Here is an 8501-nt window from a genome sequence, read left to right on the forward strand (position 1 = left end):
TGGAAGGGACTTTAAAGATCATCTAGTTCCACGGCTCCTGATGGTGCAGGGATCTCGTGCATCAACTTATGCATCAGCTGGGGGCACCCAGCTGGAAAGCAGCTTGGAAGAAACGCACATGGGGGTCCTGGTGGATACCAAATCAGACATAAGCCAGTGATGCATCCTTGCAGCAAAGAAGCCTACGTTGAGCTGCTTTGAGAGAAATTCTGCCAGCAGGTCAATGGAAGTGATCCTTCCCATCTGCTCAGCACTGGCGAGGCCACACCTGGAGTGCTGGGTCCAGTTCTGGGCCCACCAGTACAAGAAAGACATGGATGTATGGAAGAGAGTTTAGTTAAGGCCACAAAAATGATGAAGGGACTGGAGATCTTTCCTGTGAGGAAAGGCTGAGAGGGCTGGGACTGTTCAGCTTCGAGAAGGTTCAGTGGGATCTCATCAATGTCTATAAATACCTGAAGGCAGGGTGCAAAGAAGAGGGAGACAGACTTTTTTCAGTGCTGCCCAGTGACAGGACCAGAGGCAACGGGCATAAACTGAAACACAGGAGGTTCCCTCTGGATATCAGGAAACCCTTTTTTACTTTGAGGGTGACTGTGCACTGGCACAGGTTGCCCAGGGACACTGTGGAGTATCTTTGGTGATATTCAAAAGCCATGTGGACACAGTCCTGGGCAACTGGCTCTAGGTGTCTCTGCCTGGGCAGGGGTATTGGACTAGATGACCTCCAGAGGTCCCTGCCTATCTCAACCCTCATGCTTGAGGGTGCTGTACCTTGGTGCTGTATGTGGTGAGGAAGCTGCAGACCACTCTGGTGCAACCCACCTCCAAGTGTCAGGCTATTGTATGTGCAGTAACTGTCTCCTCCATTGTCTACACTGTGCTAAAAGAGAAAAATAAAGATCCAGTCTGTCGAAGGAAAATCACATTGGACAGTGTAAGATCTGCCCTAACAAACATGTCTGATGATTAAAAACTATAGGAGTATAACTACATTTGCTAACACACCAGATCCTGCAGGGGTTTGATTGATTGATGGCTTCGCTTCGCGAGCAAAGATTTGGGAAGGGCTTTACCCAGGCTTAGTACAAGCACGATGACCAAGGGCATATGGGATAGGCAAAACTGATTGGAAAAAGGGCAAGCTTATCATGGGATTACAGAGCAATTAAAGGAATAATTACTATAAGATGCTGGCTGGACATACCCATGACTTGGGTGACAGAAAAAAACCCTCAACTCTGTCAAAACTGGGGTAGTTCTGGGGAAAGAGGTAAAAACCCAGGTCCCTAGAAAGTATGTCAAAAGAAAGAGGAAAGGAAACATCACTTAAACACTCCAGTTTTATGCAGCAGTTGAATGGGAAGTTTGAGGACTGTAATCTGTGTTTAGGTTCTTAATTTGACACCTAGATCGCTAATGGGATCTGACCTAGAGTGTGAAAACTTGAGTGCATGAGCTAGAAACAGAAGAACTATGCATTAGCAAGTTGACCTTCACCAACTTTGAAATATTCTGCTTGGAAATGATTACACAGCAGAGCTTTCTGAAGTTATAATGTGTAAGAATCTGATTTTGTAGCCTTTGCATTTTGCACCGAAGTGTTATTTTCTCTTTTAAATGTATTATGATTTAGAGAACTTGCGGATTTGCAATATTATTTTTCCCCATCTTTAATCATTCAGATGATTAAATAAAACAATTAAAAAAAAAGGAAAAAGTGAACAGCATCAGATACTATTCACCCACCTTATCTGAACAGCATTTGTTTTGGTTCAGCAGCATCCTGTGTGTGTGCCTTATGCTATTGTGTCCTTAACACTGGAACTCTTCACAGACCCCTGTCCATTAACGTCTCTCTTCCCCTTACCCAGTAGTTCAACTACACCCAGTAGGTGCAATGCCCTTCTAAAATTCCAGTATTTGAAATGGATCAACCTGCTCTTTGAATAGAATTTCAAAAGCTATTTAGCATCAAGGAGAACTTTTTTTAACCTAAGGAGTTTTCTGCATACATTTATGGAAATGAGTACAAGTTATTATGCCTGTCATAATACAAAGCAATTCAGCTGGTATTATTTTCATAAATATTTAAGAGCTGGCACACCTACAGTGCAGGCTAGGTGTATTCTCCTGAAGTCATTAAAAAAGGGAAAAGCTATGTGATCTTCATCTAGATAAACCCGGTTAAAATAGAAGTGAAGATGAGACACTTGGGCTTTCTTTTGAGTTAGCAGGTTAAACTGAGGTTTTAGAGGTAACTAGAATAAAACCCTCCAATGTATTTGCTTCACTGCCTTGACGTAATTTGACTAGATCAGCTCAGTCACTTCTAGTTTGGTACAAGTTTTTCTCCCACAGTGTAAACACGCTTTATGTGAGAATATGTAATACCACATCTCCCAGGAGACTGCAACCAAGATGTAGTCTTGGATATGGCTTTGATCAGCCTGACCTAGTGAAAGATATTCCTACCTGTGGTAGGGGAATAGACGATCTTTGAAGGTTCCTTTCAACACAAAATACTCTATGATTTTGTGATTCTGTGTTCCAGCTGATGATTCCCATCTTGATCATCAAGATAGTATCAGATTCAGTACTCTGTATACAAGGGTGAGAACCACAACAGGCATACTGAACCAAGGCAGAATTGCGTGGAAGGAATGGATTGCTCCAAAAGGATTTCCTGCTCTATTTGCCCAGAAATAGTGGTCAGTAATAGAACTTGCTCATCCTTTTTTCTTGTACTTGTAAACTTCATCTGGCCAGATTCATTGGAAAATAGATTTTTTCCTGAGACAAGAACAGAGAACGTGAGCTGAGGAGCTTTTCCGTGAACTTTTTAGGTGTCCCTTTTTATTGGACACTCAACTCCATATGGCCTTGGGGAGGAACTGAAAAACTCTTAAATCACAAAGATATAACAAGTAAATAAGAGGAACAGAGTCCTTTTCACGTTCTTCCTGCTTGGGAATCACTGCCGTCTCCTGTAGGGAACTAGAATAATCTGTTGGGAGCTTTTGCCAGAGGAGCAACCTTAGATATATTTGATGTGGTTGCTAAATGGTATTATGCTCATCATTTGTGAATCACTGAAGCTTGCTTCTGTTTCTTGCAGGTGGGTTTTGGGTCTAAAGGGGTATTTTAAATGCCCTCAGTGCACTTGGTACTTAAGCAGTATGACAGATCCCCAAAATGAAGATCTGAAAGTCTACATAAGCAAAATTCAAGCATGGGATTTTCAGAAGTGATCTAGCCTAGCCTCTGTCTGTTCCTGCTCAGCCCTCACCAAGACTAACATTTCCAATCAGCAAAACTGTTACTTGGAATATATACTAATATTGCTTATCTTCTCCACCTTAAACCCTAATCCATTTACCTCTTCCTATATCCAGTTAATCAATACTACTTTGCAAAAGAAAGATCCTTTGCTGTTGACATAACTGATAAGCAGATACAAGCCTTTTATTTTATCTTAGATGCTGGCACTTCCACTTGAGATTGACATTCGAGTAGCTTCTGAACTGAGAGACTGTCAGTACCAGGTCGATCACCACATGGACAGCAAGAGTTATGCTGAAAAGAATGTGCTGAATTTGTCATTTGGGGCTGTTGAGCCTGGAGAAGGGAAGCTGCGTGGAGACCTCAGAGCAGCTTCCGGTGTCTGAAGGGGGCTCAAGGATGCTGGAGAAGGACTCTTCACAGGGACTGTGGCAACAGGACAAGGGGTGATGGGTTCAAACTGAAACAGGGGAAATTCAGGTTAGAGAAGTTCTTCCCTGTGAGGGTGCTGAGGCACTGGCACAGTTTGCCCAAAGAAGTGGTAAATGCTCCACCCCTGGCAGTGTTCAAGGCCAGGTTGGACAGAGCCTTGGGCGATATGGTCCAGTGTGAGGTGTCCATGCCCATGGCAGGGGGCTGGAACTGGAGTGAATGAGTAAAGCAAACCCAACTATTTTAGTGCATATTATCTAAAGCAACTGAGTTTTAAAAAGGCATTTCTTTGCAGGAAAAAAATAGATGGAAATTAGCAGATAGAAATCGCAATTGAGTGCATTGAGTTTTCACTGAATTGGAGCTGGTGGAAACCAGGCGGGGCCCCAGTGGTATCAGTTTGCTTTTCTTTGCAGGATGTTGTCCTACAAAATAATACAGTGTAAAGGAAAGAAAGAATAGAAAAGATAAAAATCAGCAACATGCTGTTTGTGTTATGGCTGGTAAAACAATGCTCCAGAGCTTAATGGCAGGAGACAGGGTCTATAAATCTTGTCACATGTAATGAAAAGCAAGAATATAAAGAGAGATGTGAGCAAATGGTTAGAGTAGGCTTAAGTCATACATACTTTAATATACTTTAAATAATGCTATCTAAATGTTCCAACAATATTTCCAGCTGAAGTTGCCCATTATCAGTTTGCAACAGCTAATACATGTCTAGAGGGATACTCAGTTAAAACATTGGTCTTGTATTAAGAAGAAAGAAAAAGGAAGAAAAAGGTATTTCAGATAACCTACCTTTCTTTTTTCTGTGTCTGCACTATTCAGAGTCACGTACTGATGTAAGATGGATGAAAAACATGGGCTAGAATGACTGAGTAAGCAAGAGTGAGGTTTGCCATACAAACTCAAACAAATAATATCTTGAGTCTGCACCTCAAATCCTGTGTTCAGTTCTGGGCCCCTCATTACAGGACAGACATTGAAGTGCTGGAGCGGGGCCAGAGAAGGGCAACGGAGCTGGTGCAGGGCCTGGAGCACAAGTGTGATGGGGAACGGCTGAGGGACCTGGGGGGTTCAGTCTGGAGAAGAGAAGGCTCAGGGGGACCTGATCGCTCGCTACAACTGCCTGACAGGAGGATGGAGCAAAGTGGGGTTGGTCTCTGCTCCCAGGTAACAAGTGGTAGGATGAGAGGGAGTTCTATGATTCTAGTAAAGTCCAGCTTCACTGCAGTCAATTGCTGTGTGACTGGCGCAAGAAAGGTTTAGAGAATAGGGTCTTTTTCATGCACCAAAGAAATGGAACTACAGGAAACTAAGAGTAGCGATATCACTACTTTGCACTTCATTCTTACAATTGAATAATTTCTTATATTATGTTCTTGTAATTACCATGATTTTGCACTTGGAATTTCTTCCTTAGAAACTTTCCTTAAGAAGACATTGCCAAACTGGAAAATATCTGAAATTCTTATGAGAATGCAGTGTTGAAAAGTAAACCAATCTCCTCCCATTATGGATAAAGGAAGACACTGCGAGGAGTAGTGATTTCCCAACAGGACCTGGAAAACATGTGACTAAAAGAAATCCTGCAACCCTGTGTCCCAAGTCACCTGGTACAGGGAAAGCTTTTATTTCATTTATACTTTAAGCTCTGGATTTCTATTAATTCAGAGGCATCCATACATTTGCTAGAAGCACTGATCTAAGAAACTATGCTTACAGGTAGGGCAACACAGCAAAAGGGGCACAGATCGGATGCATCACAGACAAGTAGAATAATATGCAACTTGATTTATGCTGCTTTTACTGTGTGCTTTCACAAATGTACTATAAGCTCTTCAGTGAAAAGCAGGAAAAATTAGAGTCCATTAATCTTCGGACACTTGTTTGAACCTAATATGATGTCAATTCTTCAAACGCACTCATGGATATTTACTACCAGCAATAAAGAGATGGTTTAGCATCTCTTTTTGCATGTACACAGAGTTACATGGCAACTATCACAGGGCTGTGTCCATCCTTATTACTCTAGTTCATTTCGAAAACTTCAGACTCTCTTCAAAACAGCAGCTTTTCTTCCTTTGGTACAAATCTCATGATGCTATTATCTGCATTGGATGTTTCATATATTTAGAAGCTGACATATTGATGGAATTTTTCTTTATTAATTTCTCAGAATATAAAAGATTGACAGCTTTCACATTCCTGTCTGCTGGCAAAGACAATAAAGAGATCAGAATATATTCCCTTCTAGAAGCTTTTTCCTCCTCTACATATGATGCTTTTTAAGACCACGTCGTGGTTTAAACCCAACCACAAAAGCTCATTCACTCACTCCCCCCCCTTTTCTCCCTCTTTCTTTCCTTCCACACCCCCCCCCCCCGACCCTCTCCGCTCCCAGAGGGATGAGGAGGAGAATCGAGAGAATGTAACTCCCACGGGTTGAGATAAGAACAGCCCAGTAACTAAGGTATAACACAAACCACTGCTGCTGCCACCAGTGATAATAATGATAAGAGAACATAACAAGAGAAGAGAATACGATACCACCGCCGAACGAGTTCGACCCCCCCGAAGAGAGACCATGCCCTTCTGGGTAACTCTCAGTTACCTCCCTGGGCATGCCGTGCTGTGGTATGGAATACCTCTTCAGCCAGTTTGGGTCAGGTGTCCTGTCTCTGCTTCCTCCCGGCCTCCCCTCCTCCCTGGCAGAGCATGAGGCTCACAAAGTCCTTGGCCAGACCAAACATTCGAGCAGCAACTGAAAACATCGGTGTTATCAACACTGTTCCCAGGCCAAAAAATGAAAACACAGCACTGCACTAGCTACTAAGAAGGAGAATAATAACTGCTGCTGCTGAGCCCAGGACAGACCAACATTGTTCAGCAGTCCCCAGAGACTTTTTTTCTTCTGTCTTGCTTTCCTCCCCTCTGCTGCACACATTGGTTGGTGAATAGAGAATGAAGCATTCCACAAAGATGCCTGGAGAGGGACAAGTAGTAATGGGTTCAAACTTAAGCAGAGGAGACTTAGATCTAAGGCAGAAGTTCTTCCCTGTGAGGGTGCTGAGGCACTGGCACAGTTTGCCCAGAGAAGCTGTGGCTGCCCCATGCCTGGCAGTGTTCAAGGCAAGGTTGGATGGGGCTTGGAGCAACCTGCTCTAGTGGAAGATGTCCCTGCCTGTGGCAGGGGGCTGGAACTGGATGAGCTGCCCCATCCCTGGCAGTGCTCTAGGCCAGGGAACAACAGCTGGAGTGTTGTGCTGGTCTTGCTGAAGAAAGTGAGAGCTCTGCCATGTGCCAAGATGCCATGAGTCTTCCTTAGACCCAATCTGTCTTCCTTAGAAACTTCCCTTCAGATGCTAAGGCCAAACCAGAAAAAAAGGTCTGAATTGGCTGATATGCCAACATACAGTGAACCGGCCAAATGAAACTTCATTAAACCTGAATCTCAAATGTGTTAAGCTTGAATCTGTTTGACAAAGAAGCAACATTACAATCAGAAGCAAGCTTTGCTGTCAGAAGAAAATCAATAGACCAGCCCACACTACTGAAAGTAACTTGCCAAGCTGCAGCTCCTAGGGTTACAACACAGACAGGAAAAATTATATGGCAATGGCCATTCTGACTCACTAACATGACTACATAATTCATGCATTGGCAATGGCTGGCACATACCCATGTTTAAAATCTTGCACAGCCCATCTTTTATAGTTTCTAAAGTGAATCAATAAAAGTGAAATACTTCCAGAAGGTTATGATCTCTATAATTCTAATAGTTTATCTTGTAGGAAAGCAAGCAAATGAACCTTTAAATTGAGCCAGTGACATCAAGGAGGAACCAAGCGATTGCAGCCTGAATTTGGATGTCAAAATCAAAACTGCTGTTTCTCTCTTGGTGTGCATTAGTAAAACCTGCAGCTTCTGAATCGTAAAAAGGTTCTCCTATTTTGCCCACCTAATCTCACCGGAGCAGAGGTGCACATCTTGTCTCACATCTGGGATAGTCAAATACAGTTGGAAACAACAGAAGACTGCTCAAGATTTCAATTAACTGCCCACTGACATAACTACAGGTGTTGATGGTGTCCCTAATGACATGGAATTACACCAATTCATCTGCTGATGCAGAGTTGACCACCAAGTTGGAAGAGACAAAAAAATACCCTATAGCTCATCTCTAAAAAGGAGGATCAGAAAATCACAAGGCAACAAAGCCAAAAAGTTACGAGCTCTCTAGTGATGGTAACTGATGGCCTCCTTCCACAACAGAGTCACAGTGGCTTCCTCTTCTTTCAGCGTCATATGAGCTGAAGAGCATTTAATTTCCTATCCCTTGTGGTGCTGAGACGTACAAAGTTCCTTTGGGAAATTCCATGACTTTGGGAGACAGTGCAGTCGGCATTCAAAATAAATAAATAAATAAATGAAGACTGGGAATTGCAGTTGCACCACAGATTTTCTCTATATCCTTATGTTTGGGGTTTGTTTAGTTAAAATCCTTTCTGTGTTCAGAGTATGGATAATTTCTTAGGGGGGATGTATCTATAACCTTACATACACAGGTTGTGCCTATACTGTTTTCTTCTTGCATGCTGTACACAGAGCTGTAAACACCGGAATTCTGTGAACAGCCTATCTGGGAATGCCTGCAGACGTGTAAGGGCTACATCTGCTCAGGCTGCAGGGTTGCTGCTTGTAGAACTTGGAAGAGAATTACTGCAAAGCAATTTGAGCTCAGGCATCCCCAAGTCCAGCGAAAGCTGGACGCAGGCTGAGTA

The sequence above is a fragment of the Lathamus discolor genome, chromosome 2 (assembly GCF_037157495.1).
Source record: "Lathamus discolor isolate bLatDis1 chromosome 2, bLatDis1.hap1, whole genome shotgun sequence".
In the NCBI taxonomy this organism is placed as follows: domain Eukaryota; kingdom Metazoa; phylum Chordata; class Aves; order Psittaciformes; family Psittacidae; genus Lathamus; species Lathamus discolor.